Source organism: Notamacropus eugenii, chromosome 3 (assembly GCF_028372415.1).
Source record: "Notamacropus eugenii isolate mMacEug1 chromosome 3, mMacEug1.pri_v2, whole genome shotgun sequence".
NCBI lineage: Eukaryota > Metazoa > Chordata > Mammalia > Diprotodontia > Macropodidae > Notamacropus > Notamacropus eugenii.
The window spans coordinates 64,278,476-64,295,811 of NC_092874.1; the positions used below are offsets into that span (position 1 = coordinate 64,278,476).

Here is a 17,336-nt window from a genome sequence, read left to right on the forward strand (position 1 = left end):
TTGTGATCCTCGCTGCCCTTTTATAATCAAGACCCTTTCTTCTTTCCATACTTATAAAAGATATTTTCTACCATTCTCCTCTAACTTGTTTATCAAATGACTTTTTATGTCTAAGATCCTATGTTTGTTTGAAGCTTTTTGGGGTGTATGGTATGGGATATTGGTCTAAGCCCAATTTCCCCTAGATTGCTATTCAATTTTCCCTTCAGTTTTTGTTGAATAGTGATCTTTCCTTTAGTAGTTTGTATCCTTGAACTTATCAAACGTTGGTAATATGTCCAATTCCTTCTAGATCTTGTTGCCTAAAGCTATATATTTTAAAATTTGTTTTTAAACAGATGCCAAATTGTTTAGATGATTGCTACTTTGTAGTATAGTTCAAAATCTGGTGCTGCTAGGCCCCCTGCCTTCCTACTTCTTTTCATATTTTTCCTTTGAAATTCTTGATTTTTTTGTTCCTCTAGAAGAATTTATTATTTTTCTGCCACTATAATGTAATCTCTTGATAGCATGATTGATATGGCACTGAATGAGTTAATTGTATTGCCATTTTTATTGAAATTGGCATGACCCAACCATGAGCAATTGTTATCTCTTCGTATTACTCTGCTACTATTACTACTACCATTCCTGCTGCTGCTGCTACTACTACTACTATTGTCCTGCTTATTATATTATTGTAGTATAGACATAGCAGATGATTTGTATGTATTTTTTTAAAATATCCTGATGCCTTGCTGAAATTATTGTTCCAATTAATTTTAATTGAATCTTTAGGGTTTTCTAAGTAGACCATTGTACTACTTTCAAAAACATATAACTGACTTCTTGTTTTCTCATGAAATCATTGAGCTTAATATTCTTTAGATTTCTTGATCATTTTTTTAATCTAGAGCTTATTGTAAATCACTGCTGGAACATATATGCAGAGTTGGACTCCTCTCTGACCTTTCAAAGTGCCAACTCAATTGGTCACAATTCTAGCAATTTCAAAGATCTATCTGTCTCCTTTGAGGAAAGGTCTTGTAGTATGTACTCCACAGACCAAAACAAGCTTACTCATTTGATAGAAACAATAAATATTACTTAAAATGTTTAGTGTTAAGATGGCGGAGTAGAAAGACACATATACGCTAGCTCCGAACCCACAGCCCATAAAATATCTGTAAAAAAGAACTCTAACAAATTCTGGAGCAGCAGAAGCCACAGAACAATGGAGCACATGAGAGTTCTGTTCCAGAGAGCCTGAAAACCTCTCGCAAAAGGTCCGTTGTGCTGTGGATCCGGAGCCAAGCCCAGCCCTGCCTTGGCCACGTGGTGCCAAGAGGAGCAGATCCAAGCAGGCTTCAGGGACAGAATCTCCAGGGGCCGTGCAGGTCCCTCCACCCATGGGCCCCAAAGGTTGGTGAGAGGTTCTTCTCGGCATGCCGAGAGGGGAGTGGGGTGCCCCCATAACTCAGGCCCCCTTGGGAGGCAGCAGCAGAGGTGGCAGCAGACCAGGGCTCCCCAAGCAGGCAAGAGCCTGGATCCATTGTTGAAGGTCTCTGCATAAACCCCCTGAGGGAACTGAGCCCAGTGTGGCGGCCCTGACCCCACCTGAGCACCTGAACTTGATCTCACACTGAATAGCAGCCCTGCCCCTGCCCAAAGCCCTGAGGCTGGGAAGCAGCATTTGAATCTCAGACCCCAAGAGCTGGCTGGGTGGATCTGGAGGCGAAGTGGGTGTGAAGAGAATATTCAGAAGTCTAGTCACTGGCTGGAAAAATGCCCAGAAAAGGGAAAAAAAATAAGACTATAGAAGGTTACTCTCTTGGTGAACAGGTATTTCCTCCCTTCCTTTCTGATGAGGAAGAACAATGCTTACCATCAGGCAAAGACACAGCAGTCAAGGCTTCTGTATCCCAGCCCACTCAATGGGCTCAGGCCATGGAAGAGCTCAAAAAAGGATTTTGAAAATCAAGTTAGAGAGGTGGAAGAAAAACTGGGAAGAGAAATGAGAGACATGCAAGCAAAGCATGAAAAACAAATAAACACCCTGCTAAAGGAGACCCAAAAAAATGCTGAAGAAAATAACACCTTGAAAAATAGGCTAACTCAATTGGCAAAAGAGGTTCAAAAAGCCAATGAGGAGAAGAATGCTTTCAAAAGCAGAATTAGCCAAATGGAAAAGGAGATTCAAAAGCTCACTGAAGAAAATAGTTCTTTCAAAATTAGAATGGAATAGAGGGAGGCTAATGACTTTCTGAGAAACCAAGAAATCACAAAACAAAACCAAAAGGATGAAAAAATGGAAGATAATGTGAAATATCTCATTGGAAAAACAACTGACCTGGAAAATAAATCCAGGAGAGACAATTTAAAAATTATGGGACTCCCTGAAAGCCATGATAAGAAAAAGAGCCTAGACATCATCTTTCATGAAATTATCAAGGAAAACTGCCCTGAGATTCTAGAACCAGAGGGCAAAATAAATATTCAAGGAATCCACAGAACACCGCCTGAAAGAGATCCAAAAAGAGAAACTCCTAGGAACATTGTGGCCAAATTCCAGAGTTCCCAGGTCAAGGAGAAAATATTGCAAGCAGCTAGAAAGAAACAATTCAAGTATTGTGGAAATACAATCAGGATAACACAAGATCTAGCAGCTTCTACATTAAGGGATCGAAGGGCATGGAATAGGATATTCCAGAAATCAAAGGAACTAGGACTAAAACCAAGAATCACCTACCCAGCAAAACTGAGTATAATACTTCAGGGGAAAAATTGGTCTTTTAATGAAATAGAGGACTTTCAAGCATTCTTGACGAAAAGACCAGAGCTGAAAAGAAAATTTGACTTTCAAACACAAGAATGAAGAGAAGCATGAAAAGGTGAACAGCAAAGAGAAGTCATAAGGGACTTACTAAAGTTGAACTGTTTACATTCCTACATGGAAAGACAATATTTGTAACTCTTGAAACTTTTCAGTATCTGGGTACTGGGTGGGATTACACACACACACATGCACATGCACACGCACACACACATAGAGACAGAGTACACAGAGTGAACTGAAGAGGATGGGATCATATCTTAAAAAAATGAAATCAAACAGTGAGAGAGAAATATATTGGGAGGAGAAAGGGAGAAATGGAATGGGGCAAATTATCTCTCATAAAAAAGGCAAGCAAAAGACTTATTAGTGGAGCGATAAAGGGGGGAGGTGAGAGAAAAACATGAAGTTTACTCTCATCACATTGCACTAAAGGAAGGAATAAAATGCACAGTCATTTTGGTATGACAACCTATCTTACAATACAGGAAAGTGGGGGATAAAGGGATAAGCAGGGTGGGGGGGATGATGGATGGGAGGGCATGGGGAGGAGGGAGCAATCCGAGGTCAACACTCATGGGGAGGGACAGGATCAAAAGAGAGAATAGAAGTAATGGGGGACAGGATAGGATGGAGAGAAATATAGTTAGTCTTACACAACATGACTATTATGGAAGTCATTTGCAAAACTACACAGATTTGGCCTGTATTGAATTGCTTGCCTTCCAAAGGGAAGGGGTGGGGAGGGAGGGAGGTGGAGAAGTTGGAACTCAAAGTTTTAGGAACAGCTGTCGAGTATTGTTCTTGCCACTAGGAAATAAGAAATACAGGTAAAGGGAAATAGAAAGTTATTTGGCCCTACAGGACAAAAGAGAAGATGGAGACAAGGGCAGAGAGGGATGATAGAAGAGAGAGCAGATTGGTGATGGGGCAATTAGAATGCTGGGTGTTTTGGGGTGGGGGGAGGGGACAAAAGGGGAGAAAATTTGGAACCCCAAATTTTGTGAAAATGAATGTTAAAAGTTAAATAAAATAAATAAATAAATAAAAAGATAGACCATGTCTGATGCCAGCGGTTCACACACAAAAAAAATCTTGATATAAAAAAATAAAATAAAATAAAATGTTTAGTGTTATGAAAATACTCTTAATATGATGAATCAAATGAACACTCCTCTGCTTCAGTTGCTAATTTGATGGCCGTTATTAGAGTTGTACATTAATTGTGTAGTCAGTGCTAGTAATTAGTAGTTTTAGCCATAATTAGAGTCTAAGTTTACATTAAAATAGGTAAAATAATGAATTCTAAATAGTTTCCTTCAAAAACACCTTTTTAGTTACCTAGAGACAGCTAGGTGACATTGTGGGTAGAATACCAGACCTTTAGTTAAGAAGATCTGAGTTCAAATCCAGCCTCAGTCACTTTACTAGCTACATGACCATAGTCACTTAACTGTTGGCTGCCTGTCTTTTATCTATAAAATGGGGACTATTGTAGTCCTTTTCTCCAGGGTTGTTGTGAGGCTAAAATGAGATAATATTCACAAAGTGCTTTGCATGTTATTTATGGGGTAAAATTGTAATGTATATGCTACTTATTTAGGATTCTGATAACATTTGAACAGTTAGCTTACTTATTTCTCTAAATTAAATCTTCATAAAGCTTAGTTCACTATGATTACTATATTTTAACTAAGAGCATAACACTTTCCTCAGTCATTTGGGGAAACTTGTTGGAAATGATTTCTAACATTGCCTTGATATAAAAATGAGATCGATTTATTTGGGTTTTGTCCTTAAATTATTGGATATGGTATTGGAAGATTTTCTGCTTGGATACGTTTTTCCTCACTCCCACTCCCAACTCCTTTTTCGTAGGACCTAAGTTTTAATGCCTTCTGTGTTCCTTACCATGTATGTGACCATGGATAAGCCAATGGACAATTTACTGGGCATCAGTTTTCTTATCAGCAAAATGAAGTAGGGCTGGGCTAGATGACCTTCAAGGCCCCTTCCAAATCTAGATTTATGATCCTAGGTGATGCTGTGATTTTGCTTAGATATTGAGAGGGTCAAGCTCTTAGAGTAATTGACATTCTGTTGTATCTCAGCTGGTGAATAAGGAATCTTTAAGCAGCATGGGTAACCGAAGGGAGTCAACTGTCACCAGAAGAGATGTCCTGTAGAGGGTCACCGCTGGGACATGAGAGTTGGTCAGTGCCCATTCTTAGCAGAGCCACCCAAGTAAATCCCATGACTCTGATCTGGCATAATGCTTACGGGTAGGTAAAATAACTCTTATCTTGTTACTATTGTCACTTTTTCCTTTTTATTATTATTAATCTGACAAACAGAAACACTTCCCTATGCAAAGAAGAGGAAAAGAGGACTGGATACAAAATTGAATCTCTACTATTTGCAGTTTCAATATTTTTTTTTTCAAATTTGACAGGAAGGCTCCAATACTGCATTGCTTGTCTGTCACTTTCTGGATTTCCTTCTGTTCTCTTTTATTTTAAAATGATTCATTGATATTTCTTTCTTTGTTTTTTTTTTAATTTAACAAATTTAATTTAACAAATTTAAACAGATATTACTGAAACTTAAATACACAATAAGAAAAATAAACATATTATGTGTTTATATATTGAAACAAATACAAAATAAGAAAAGAAAAAAAGTGTGTCAAGTGTACAGCAGAATGTAAGAGAGAATTCAAAATAGATATCACTAAACTCCCATTTCAAGAAAGCCTATATAACAACTATGCTTTGTGTTGAGAGCTCTCCATCCTTTTCTTGCTTCCTTGTTAGTTTTGTCTTCTGCTGTGCACTTTTTACTTTGTTCCTCTCCCCCCTCCTCCTCACCCCATTTCTTCCTTTGTTTAAAATCACTATCACTACCCTCAATACCCCAGCTCACCTCCACCTCAAAAAATTAAAACTCTTTGTAACAAATTAGAATAGTAATGCAAAATCTATACATAATCTTGATATTTACTAGAGTAGCTTATGAAGAATGAAGGGTGAGATTAGAAGAAATTGATACTACTGTATGTCCATAGACTTTTATTATAGTAACAACATCTAGTCTTTAGGTTTTATCCCTGAAAGGGTTAAGTGGGGGAAGGGAGGAGAGTGTGTTCAGCGAGTCATGAACCTGTGATGGGGAATCAATTGGATACTTAGTGGAGGACAAGAGAAAGACAATCAGCTGTATTTGACCTTGAATATCTTTATCAGCTTAAACCAGCTCAAAGTGGGAATCTAAAGGAGAGATCTCTGGGAAGGCAAGGTCTGAAATACAGCAGAAAGCACATTAGACTGGAAAGTGGTCATGTAATGAAGGAGGTTTTGATGGTTGCCAGTTCATGGTAGTTATAGTTCATATGTAATGATACTAAGAGAAAAAAAGGTCATGGTATCTTAGGTTTGGATCTGGAAGAGACATTTAAATTTTCTAAATTTAACTCTCTTGCTTCTATAAATGCAGCTTGAAGAGATTAAATAACTTATCTTAGGCCATATACTATAGTAGTAAATGCCAGAGATGTAGTGAGAATTAGGCCTAGTGCTCTTTTCACTATACTATACCACCATAAAGCTATACCTCTAGCTAGGTGGTTCAGTGGATAGAGCACCAGGCCTGGAGTCAGGAAGATGAGAGTTCAAATCTGGCCTCACATACTTACTAGCTATGTGACCATAGGCAAGTCACTAAATGTAATAATAGCACCTACCTCTCAGGCTTGTGAGGATCAAAGGAGATAATAGTTGTAAAGTAGTTAGCACAGTGCCATAGTAAAATGCCTTAGCACGTAGTAGGTGCTATATAAATGTTAGCTATTATTATAATTGATAGAACTAGCTTCTATGAATTAGCTAGAACATATGAAGTGAGATGATCCTAGGGTCATAGATTTAGAACTAGAAGAGACCCTAGAGGTTGTCTAGTCCAGTCTCCTCATTTTATAGATGAGGAAACTGAGGTCCAAGGAACGTAATTGACTTGTTCAGGGTTATACAAGTAGGAAGTGACAGAGGCATTATTTGAATCCAGGGTCTATGACTCCAAAACCAGTTCTCTTTCCACTGAATCATGTTGCCTCTGAGAGGTGAGAGCAAACAGCTTCTGGAACCCAGGAGGCTGGAGATCGGTGGATAAGGGTGAGATATAAATGCCAAGACTTGAACCCAAGGGGTGGCAGATTTGTTGCCCAGATAAAGAATTTGGAAGATAGGTATATTAGGTTAAGCTTTCCTAGATCAAAGCCAGGAGGTTAAGGATAATTTATATTCTTTGGGGAAACAAGTTAAGGACTGCAGAAGGGGAGCCCCTGCCTAATTCCAAGATTCCCACACCATTTTACAAACCAAAGAAACAAATTTCAGAAGACTGGGAAGACTAGCTTTGGCCAGTCAGAGCCAGGCTGTTTAACCAGAAAAGAATGGATATAAAGGATAATGCCTAGTCTCTTCTGAACAGCAGGAGGGTAAGGAGAACCCACTGTGTTTGCTGTAGCTGGCTCTGAGGTCCAGGATTAACAATGACAAGCTTTGTAAACTGTGGAACCATTCAACTTTCTGTCTATTATTGTAACATTAATGGCCCTGCTACCATCATATGTTTTCTATTTTATTCAAATAATGTTGAGGGTAGTATTCTGTTTGAGAAAGAAAAGAAGGAGGAGAGTCAGAGGGAACCCTGGATATTTGTCTTTGCAGGGAATTTATAGGTGTAGAGATTCCTAGTAAATTAAGATAGCAGGGCTAGTGAGATATAGGGAATGGCAGTGAAGGGCCACTTCATTTCACGGGATGGAAAAAAGCAAGATTGCAGCATTCAGACCGATTTTAGCCATTGCATCCATCACACATTCCCATCTCAACACCTAGCTAGAGAGGAGGTTATAGAGGAGTTGAACTATTCAACAATCAGTTTTATCTTTGGGAATTGCAGACATTTGAGGGAAAGTGGGAAGAGAAAGAAAGCCAACAAACTCACCAGGCACTTGAAAAATTTTTAAAGAATGTTTTATTTCCCCTCCCAATTATTTGTAAAAACAATTTTTAACATTCATTTTAAGATTTTTGAGTCCCAAATACTCTTCCCCCTTTCCCCGTTGAGAAGGCAAATAATTTGATATAGCTTATACATGTGTAGTCATGCAAAAAATTTTTCTTTGTTAGTAATGTTGTGAAAGAAAACAGACAAAAACCTCTAGAAAAATAAGGAAAAAGCATGCTCCAATCTTCATTCAGACTCCATCAGTTCTTTTTCTGGAGGTGGATGGCATTTTTCATCATAAGTCCTTCAGAACTGTCTTGGATCCTTGTATTGCTGAGAATAGTTAAGTCATTCAAAGTTGATCAATGTATAACATTACTGTTACTGTCCACAGTGTTCTCCTGGTTCTGCTCATTTCACTTTGCATCAGTTCATGTAAATCTTTCCAACACCAGGTACTTCTTAATGCAGTAGATGGAGCACTGGACTTGAAGTTTTAATGTTTGTTGTTTAGTCATTTCAGTCATGTATGACTTTGTGAGTCCATTCGAGATTTTCTTGGCAAAGATACTGAATAGTTTGCCATTTCCTTCTCCAGTTCATTTTACAGATGAGGAAACTGAGGCAAACAAGGTTAGGTAACTGGCCCAGTATCTGAGGCCAAATTTGAAAACAGGTCTTCTTGACTTCAGGCCCTGGGGTTCTCTCCACTGCATCATCTAGCTTCCCCAAGGCATAATGACTTGAGTTCAAATCCAACCTCAGACACTTAGTAACCATATGACCCTGGGCAAGTCACTTTAACCTCTGTCTACCTCAGTTAATTCATCTGGATAAATTAGAATAATAATAGGTTATTGTGAGGATCAAGTGAGATAACACATGCAACGTGCTTTGTAAACCTTAAAATGTTAGATAAATGCTATCATTATTCTCATCATTGTTTTTGCCATCATCAAGATCTCATCATTTTCTCTCAGACTGTAGTCCAAAAGAGATTCTTTTTCCTCTTATCTTTTTCCTTGTAGTTTAGTATTTTGTAATTGTTAAGCTAAAACATACTAGACCCATGTCAAATCAGTTTATCAGGTCTGAGAAAAGTATTTTTCTTCCTTGCAAAAATGTGCAACTGACTGAATTTTCAGGAATTAGTACAGAAAATAAAGCATGTTCATCTCTACAATGTATTTTGGATAATTTCATTTACAGGCATAACTAGAAATTTTGGCACCTGGAGCAACCAGCTCTAAATAAATGATTTGATCAATGCTTGATGATGCAGCAATCAATTCATGATGTAGGAATAATACAAGAAGTAATTAAGATAAATATAGTTGGATATTAGGATACTAGGATACTGGTCCATTAGTAAGGAGCAACCCTAGTACTTTGTGGTAGGAGAGACCTTGGATACCATCTCATGAGAGGGGAAAAAGACATTCTCAATATCACTCCTTTTGAAATATATCTTGGTCACCATAAAGCCATTGCTAGCAATGATCCATTAGTGTAGGCTGGCCTAAGAGGAACTCATCTGATTTGTTCCTTCTGGGGCTAGGTGACAGAAGAAGGTCATCTAGTAGTTGCCTAGCTTAACTAATTTTCCTTACTAGTAAGGTACTAAATTCAGTTGTTTCTGAATCCCTGAAAGATGGAAAGTACTGCCAAAAAGTAAAAAAAATAGAAACATTCATATAATGCTTGAAGGTTTGCAAAGAACTTTAAATGTTCTCTATGTATTTATTGTATTTAATCTCACTTGATCATCACAACAACCCTGTGAAGTTATATCATTAACCCCATTTTACAGATGAGGAAAGTGAGGCTGAATGAGGTGAAATGATTTGTCCAAAGCCACCCAAGTAATAAGGGTTGGATGAAGTATTCAAACCCAGGTCATCCTGACTCCAACTCTAGTGTTCTATCCACTAGTCTAGAAATAGCATAATCTTTAAAAATCATTATTTTGAATTTTGAGCTCTCTAAATTGCTCTGCCTTCAGATTGCCCTGTTCAAGTTAAAGCTCTGGATTTTTATGTTTTCATTGCAATAAGATTTCCCCAAATTAATCCATAGCATATTAGTCTTGTGTGATTGGTAAATAGCCCTTCTTTCAAAGAGGTGTGTGTATGTGTTTTGTACAGTTCAATCAAGGAAAAATTCTGAGTAATATAATAGAAAGAGCAGTGGATTCAGAGTCTGAGAACCTGGATTGAAATAGGGGCTTTGCCAACTTTATTTATTACTTGGGTGACCTTGGGTAAATCATTTCAATCAGCTCTCTAGTACTCAGTTTCTTCATTTTATCTTGAATGTTCCTTCTGGTTCTATGATCCAATGAAAAGAACCCTTCCTGTTGATTGTTGGACATCTCTGCCATATTTGGGATTGACTCTAAAGCAAGAACCTGAGGACCCCCATTTCCCCATTTCCCACCAAGAGCAACTGTGGTGATTTCTTTCCTTTAGCTTCATATCTTCTGTCCAAGAAAGAATGTCAGATTATAATAAAAAGTCAAGTTTTAAATTGAGCATGGTTTTTCATAAAATCCTATCTGTTGTTTTTGTATACCAAGTACTTATCTGCATGAATCATCACAGTATTTCCAAACCTGTGTAAGTCCATGATGTTTGATCAATAGGCTGTTTATAGGTGATAACAAAACATTTCCCTCTGAATTAATTTAGAAGAACATGGTTTTAAGATTTTATTGATCGCTTGATGCTTTAAAAAATAACTTTTTGGATAACATTTTTTAAAAAACATAACCTATATTCCTCACAGTCTCTTCTTTCTTCCTCTTTTTGATAGCTTAAATAAAGAATAAAAGGATGTGAGAATGAGTTTGCCAAAGCCAACATAATCAAAAAAATCTGACATTGAATGCAATAGTTCACACCAATAGTTCCCCACCTTTGCAAGAAAGGCAGGGAGATGCTGTTTTTTCTCTCCTTTGGGGGTCAACTTTAATCATTTTAATGACATAGCACTTAGTTTGGTTAGTTTTGTTGTTTTTTCCATTTACTCTTTTATAGTTATTATATATATTGCCTTCCTGGTTCTGTTTACTTCACTTTGCATCAGTTTATCTGTTTCCCCATGCTTTTCTCTCTCTATTCGTTATGTATAGTCATTTCTTAAAGCACAGTGCATTAATATGCTACAACTTGTTTAGTCATTCCTATGTCAATGCATATCTACTTTGTTTCCAGTTCTCTGCAACTGAGAAAATATTATGTTATAATATAAAATATCATAAATATTTTCGTGTATGTTATGTCTTTTTTTTAAATTGATCTCCCTAGGGGGTATATACATACCATTGTAACCTTTGGGTCAAAGGTTATGGACATTTTAGTCACTTTTTTTGCACAATTCCAAATTGCTTTATAGAACAGAAAGACGAGTTGACAGCATCATGAACAGTCAGTCCATCAGTGGACTGCTCAGACACTTATAAGATATGTGTTCCTAGGCAAATCACGTAAATTTCTCAGTCTCAGTTTCTTCTTATATAAAATAGGGTTAACAATACCACCTACTTCAACAGGGTTGTTATGATGATCAAATGAGATAACATATGTCAAAGTGATTTGCAAATCTTATAGTATTACATGAATACTAATTATTGTCATTATTATGATGATTATTATAAGTACAAGTGTCAAAAGGGTTGTATTATGAGAGGAGTCAACACTTGACATGTAGCCTCAAGGGAAAGGCAGGATGAGTTGAAAATTTTAAATACTGGATGTTTTATTTACTGTGAGTTGAACTGAAGTATACAATACATATGTTTATATATAATATACCTATATAAGTACATATTTATAAATTAAATATATATATGTCCGTATATGTATATTTTAAATGGGTCTCCTTATCTTACTCAGGCTGGAAGTACTGTGGCTACTCAACTCTATGGGGTGTGGAAGCTTGACTTGCTCCATTTCCAGCCTTAGTTGGTTTGCCCCTCCTTCAGAAGACTGGTAACCATATTGCTGTCATACTGCTGCTGGAATAGTCCAGTTATCCAATGGGCTTGAGTCCTATTGCTCAGAGCTCCTTCCCTCAAGTGATCCACCAGCCTCCTAATAGCTGGGGTAACAGGCCTGCTGGCCATGCAGTATACTACCAAATGATGGAATACTGATTTAATCACTAAGAGAGGAAAAGCATACTCTAAGGGCAGGGTCCCCATTGACCAGTCCCTCATTAAAAAAGAATGATTATTAAGTCATACATCAAAACACATGGAAGAAAAACAGGTCTTGTTTTGCAGCTCTAAGACACATCTTTTATGCAACATACCACCCTCTGCTTAAAGTTTGGTCCTGACAGACAACCTTTGCCCTGTTATCTCAGAAAAGCCCTCCCCTTTGCACCTTCTAATCACATTTTATTGCAATTGTGAAACAAAAGATGAAATTCCACAGTCACAGTAAAAACAAAAACCACATTCTTTCAGTTTGCATTTTTAGAGTAAACAAAGAGATCAGTGTTAATGTTAATGGAAAAGATGTCTTGCTGAAACTTATTCCCCATTTCTGTCCAGTCAGTAGTAAACCAAAGAAACACTTCTCTTGCTTGTATTTGTAAAAACAAGTATTCCTATTCTGAATGTGATGTTGGTAAGTATCATCTGATGGTCTCATGACAGAATCTGTTTTCTTTGGAGAATCATGTACCTTCCCAATTTTAAGTGCTCTATTTAAAGAAAACCAACAAGGTCTGCATTCAAAGGAGATTGAGAATGCTAGACCAGGACCCTGTTATAATATTAATTCTGTATTTTCATAATACAACTGAGGTATCAGAGCTGTATGCTTCCACAAATGGAATGAAATTAAATTCCTGTTGTTAAAATGAATATACCTTATTTTTATACCTATATTTCAGCAGGTTAAACAAGAGAAGAGGAACAATGTCACTGGCTTATTGTTTATTTTTAAATGATCCAGATTCATAAAATCATATGTATATTCATCAATTGAACAGTCTATTTCCAAACAAATCTCACACAATAAGCTTTACATCTTGAAACATTTTCATTAAACCTTATATTTTGTGCCCTATTAAGTTGTCTATAGTGACAGGAAGTTTTTCAAACAGACATGAAAAGGCTGGCTCACCTTAAAGCAGCCTAAGAAAGTTCCTTTACCAGTAGAAGCTGTCAACCTGCATGATTCTCCCTGTGATCCTCAGATATAAATCTCAGCAGGCTGGCCTCTTTGCTACTAATTTTTTTTTTTTTTGCTTTTTGTATGTTTCTTTACAAAATCCCAATGATCAAGACGTAATTAATTAATTATAAGTGATGAGGGTCAGGATGACATTTTGGAAAATGTTTCAGTAACTAGTTTGCTAGGCATCATTGTAAAGGATGTTGATGCAAGAAAACTGGGGACACAGAAAATTTCAGAGAGGGGAAAGGGAGACTGCTTTGCCCCCTTCTTAAATACAACTAACTCAAAGAATAGTCTTCACTAAGCTTATTCAAAAATACCATGAAACAGATCAGAGATCTATTTGTTGTATATAATTAGTTCTGAGCCCTAGAGAACCTTTTGTGGAACTATCTCATTCTGACCAGCTTGTCTCTGTCCTTTTCTGCTCTACTCTAGGCATCACAAAGCAGAAGAACCTGCTTTTCGAGTGCGGTAGGAGCAATATGCTAACTCCCCCCATGCAAATTTAGACTAGTTTTTCCTTAAAAGGTGCAGAGACTTTTCTCAAGTCTTGATTGGCTCAGGAGACTGAAGATTCAGACTATTGACATTTCTACCTCATCTCCTCAGTAGAAAGCAGCCACAAGGAACTGCAGGAATGCTTGGAGCTTTGGCTGGTGAATCAGAAAGAGCAACATTTTGTAAAAGAGCTTCACTAAACTGAGAAGATATTTTACAGAAAAAATTGAGGCCATTCACCGTGAGTTCCCTCTTCCTCACCGCTTACCACTCAGGTGCCTTCTGCCACTCTGTCCTTTTCCATCCCTGTCTTACATTAGGAAGTGGCCTTGCTCCTTACCAAGTCTAACCCCTTGGCTTGCTCAAGTGATCCCATTCTATCTCATCTCCAGCAGTTTCCTCCTCTGTCATCCTTACTCTTTCATTTGTTTTTAACCTTTTCCCCTCAATTGGCTCATTTCCTACTGCCTCCAAACACGCCCAAGTCTCTCCCATCTTGAAAAAGCCCTCCCTTGCTCCTTCTATCCCTGCTGTCCTCTTTTGTAGGTTAACTCCTTGAAAAGGCTGTCTATAATAAGTAGGTGTTTCTACTTTCTCTCCTCTCACCGTTTTCTTAATCCCTTACGATCTGGCCTCTGACCTTATCATTCCACCCAAACTGTTCTCTACAAAGCTACTACAATGACAAATTCAGTGGCCTCTTCTCAATCCCCATTCTCCTGGACCTCTCTGTAGCCTTTGACTCTCTTTATCACTCTCTCTCCTCCTTGATACTCTCCCCTCTCTTAGTTTTTGGGACATCCTCCTAGTTCTCCTCCTCCCTGGGGGACTGTTCCTTCTCTGTCTCCTTTGTTGGATCCTCCTCCAGATTCCACCTTCTAACTGTAGATGCCCCGCAGGGTTCTGTCCTGAGGCTTCTTCTCTTCTTTCTCTATACTACTTTACTCATCAACTCCCATGGATTTAATTATCATTTCTATGCAGATGATTTTCAAATCTACCTATGCTGCCCCAGACTCTCACAATGACCTCCAGTCTTGCATTTCCAACTGCCTTTCGGACATCTGATCTGGATGTCCAGTAGACATCTTAACTCAATATATCCAAAACAGAACTCATTATCTTTTCCCCTCAACCCTGCCCTCCCATCGATTTCCCTTTTGTGTTCATCCTTCATTGACAAAGAAGACCATGCCATCAGAGAAATGATGACATGACTTGCAGTTGACTTTGTTTTGAGTGAGTGAGGGCTGTGCAGGTCACCAGCCTCACTTCTCCTCCAGAGCCATCTGAATCCAGAGACCTGATATTCCTCAGGATGACTGGGGATGACCCAGGAAGCACTGGGAGACCTTGGGTCCTTTAGGCCAATATAGAGGGTGATACCATCCTCCTATCTCTCAGGCTTGCCCCCTAAGAGTCATCCTGGACTCTCACCATCTGTCAGTCATCCCCCATATCCAATCTGTTGTCAAGGCCTATTTCACTTTTGCAACAACTCTCTTATATATCTCTCCTCTCCTCTAACACTATCACCTCTCTGGTATAGGCCCTTATTACCTCACACCTGGATTATTGCAACAACCTGCTGATGGATCTGCCTACCTCAAGTCTTTCCCCACTCCATTTCTGTATCCAGACCCCAAAGTGATTTTCTTAAAATTCAAGTCTGATCATGTCAGACTCAATGAACTACTCAATAAATTCTAGTGGTTTCCTGTGACCTCCAAGATGAAATACAAAATGATCTGGCATTCAAAGCCTGTTCTAGCCTAGCCTCCTCCTACCTTTCCAGTTTTCTTACACCTTATTCCTGACAAGTATTCTTCCATACAGTGACAGTGGCTTCCTGGCTGTTCCATCAACAAGACCTTCCTTCTCTTAGCTCCCAGCACTTTCTCTGGCTGTCCCCATGCCTGGAATACTGTCTGTCTTCTGCTCTAACGACTGACCTCCCTGGATTCTTGTAAGTTCCAACTAAAATCCTACTTTCTAAAGAAAGCTTTTCTTAAGCTTTCTAATTCTACTGCCTTCCCTCTGTTAATTATTTCCTATTTGTTGTGTGTATAGCTTGCTTTGTATATATTTGTTTGAATGTTGCTTTTCCTCCCACGTTTCCAACCCCAATTAGATTATAAGGGATTTAAAAGACTGACACCCTGAATAATGTGCTATTACCCATGAAATATCAAAAGATAGAGAGAAAGACATGGCATGTTGGGAAACTCCTTTGTCAAGGATCTTTGGACAAGAATTCTAAAGGCTGAGAAGGTATGGATGAACATGAACTACTAGGGGGAGTACGCATATCAGTGATATCAGGGATCCATCAGGAAGAAGAAACATTAAGTAAATAGGAGAGGGATTTTTGGAAAGGGATACGGCTGACCTTTGGATGTAAGAGGGGGATAAAAAGCACCTTTTGTGTATTCCAGACATTCGGAAGCCAGCTCAGGGAGAGAGAATTCAGTAGAACTGAAAGCTATTCTGCAGCTGCTCTAAAGAAATGGAGTCCTATTTGTCTGTATTTTAGACTCAGGGGTTTCCTGATGAGTCTGAAAGCAGCTTTATAGTCCACCCAAATTCCTCTCGCCAACCCCTTTGTAAACTTACCTTCAAAATCTTGCTTCATTTCTGTAAAGGTAATTCTAATTACAGTCATTTGTGGGAATTGCTTGCATTATATGCCTAATTAGTATGCTGTACAATAACAATTATTCTTGCTATTAAATGTGCCAGATTAACTGTGGTTAAATTTTATTTGGTGACAATGTTAATTCTTGATGTATGTAATCAGTGATTGCTGACAGTGTCCTCATCGACTCGATATAAACCTATGGAAATTCTATTTCCTGTTATCATTATATCTTCTTTTTGCCTCCTTTTCCTCTCATCTCTGCCTCTGGAGCCAATCCTGGGCACCCAATCCAGGGCTGACTGAGAGAAGGGGAAAAAAAGGAAGTAGGAATGGATAAAAATGCTGCTCTAGAATGCTCAGAGACCACATTAAGAAATAGAGGGAATGGATTTTAGGATCTTCAAAAAGAGTAATAGGGTGATATTTCACTTCCTCTTCTTCATCCCTAATCCTCACTGTCTTTACAATTTAAGTCATGTGTTAGGGCTTAGCACTGGAAATATCAGCAGAACCCATTAAATCAAGAGAAAGAGGAAAAAGGAAGCAGAACCCATTAAATCAAGAGAAAGAGGAAAAAGGGATGGAATACACAAGTGAACCAATGGTTTATTATTTCATCCTTTGGGAGCAGCATTTATGGTTTCTTTTGTGTGTTTTTAGAATGGGATCCAGCCATGTGTGTGTACACACGTGGATGGGTAGTTGTGGTGGTAACACAGGATGCATAATCCTGGCTCACACCACCTTGTAATAGTATGATGGTGACTAAAAATAGACGAAAATAAAGTATATGTAATAATTTGTGGTTACAATGATGTGGTGTTTTGTAATTAAAATTTGTTTTCCTAAATATAGCCCATGGCCTCCTCAGTATGGCTTACAGAAAAATATCCAGTTTATAGAACTTAAATGATTTGACCAAAGTCCCATAACTCAAAAGACGCAGAGCTGAGAACTGAATAATAATGATAGTTTGCATTTGTACAATGCTTTAAGGTTGGCAAAATGTGATGTGTATATATATGTTATATATTATATATAAATTTTTATAATTATATGATTATAACATAATATATGCATATTAATATGTTATATATTATATATGTGATATATACCATAACCATAGTATCCTATGTAGCCTTCCCTTTCACCCTCCGAAAGAGCCATCCCATATGACAGTTAGTATTAGTAT

The 17,336-nt window shown here is 38.0% G+C and overlaps 1 long non-coding RNA gene across 3 annotated transcripts in view; it reads left to right on the top strand.

Moving 5' to 3' along the window:
* The first annotated feature begins 13,617 nt into the window (after positions 1 to 13,617).
* The window catches only part of LOC140532807 (uncharacterized), a 124,883-nt gene continuing 121,164 nt past the window's right edge, over positions 13,618 to 17,336 (top strand). For all 3 annotated transcript variants that reach the window (XR_011976671.1, XR_011976669.1, XR_011976670.1), the window contains exon 1: positions 13,618 to 13,747. This is a non-coding gene — a long non-coding RNA (uncharacterized lncRNA). The remainder of the gene's footprint in view (positions 13,748 to 17,336) is intronic.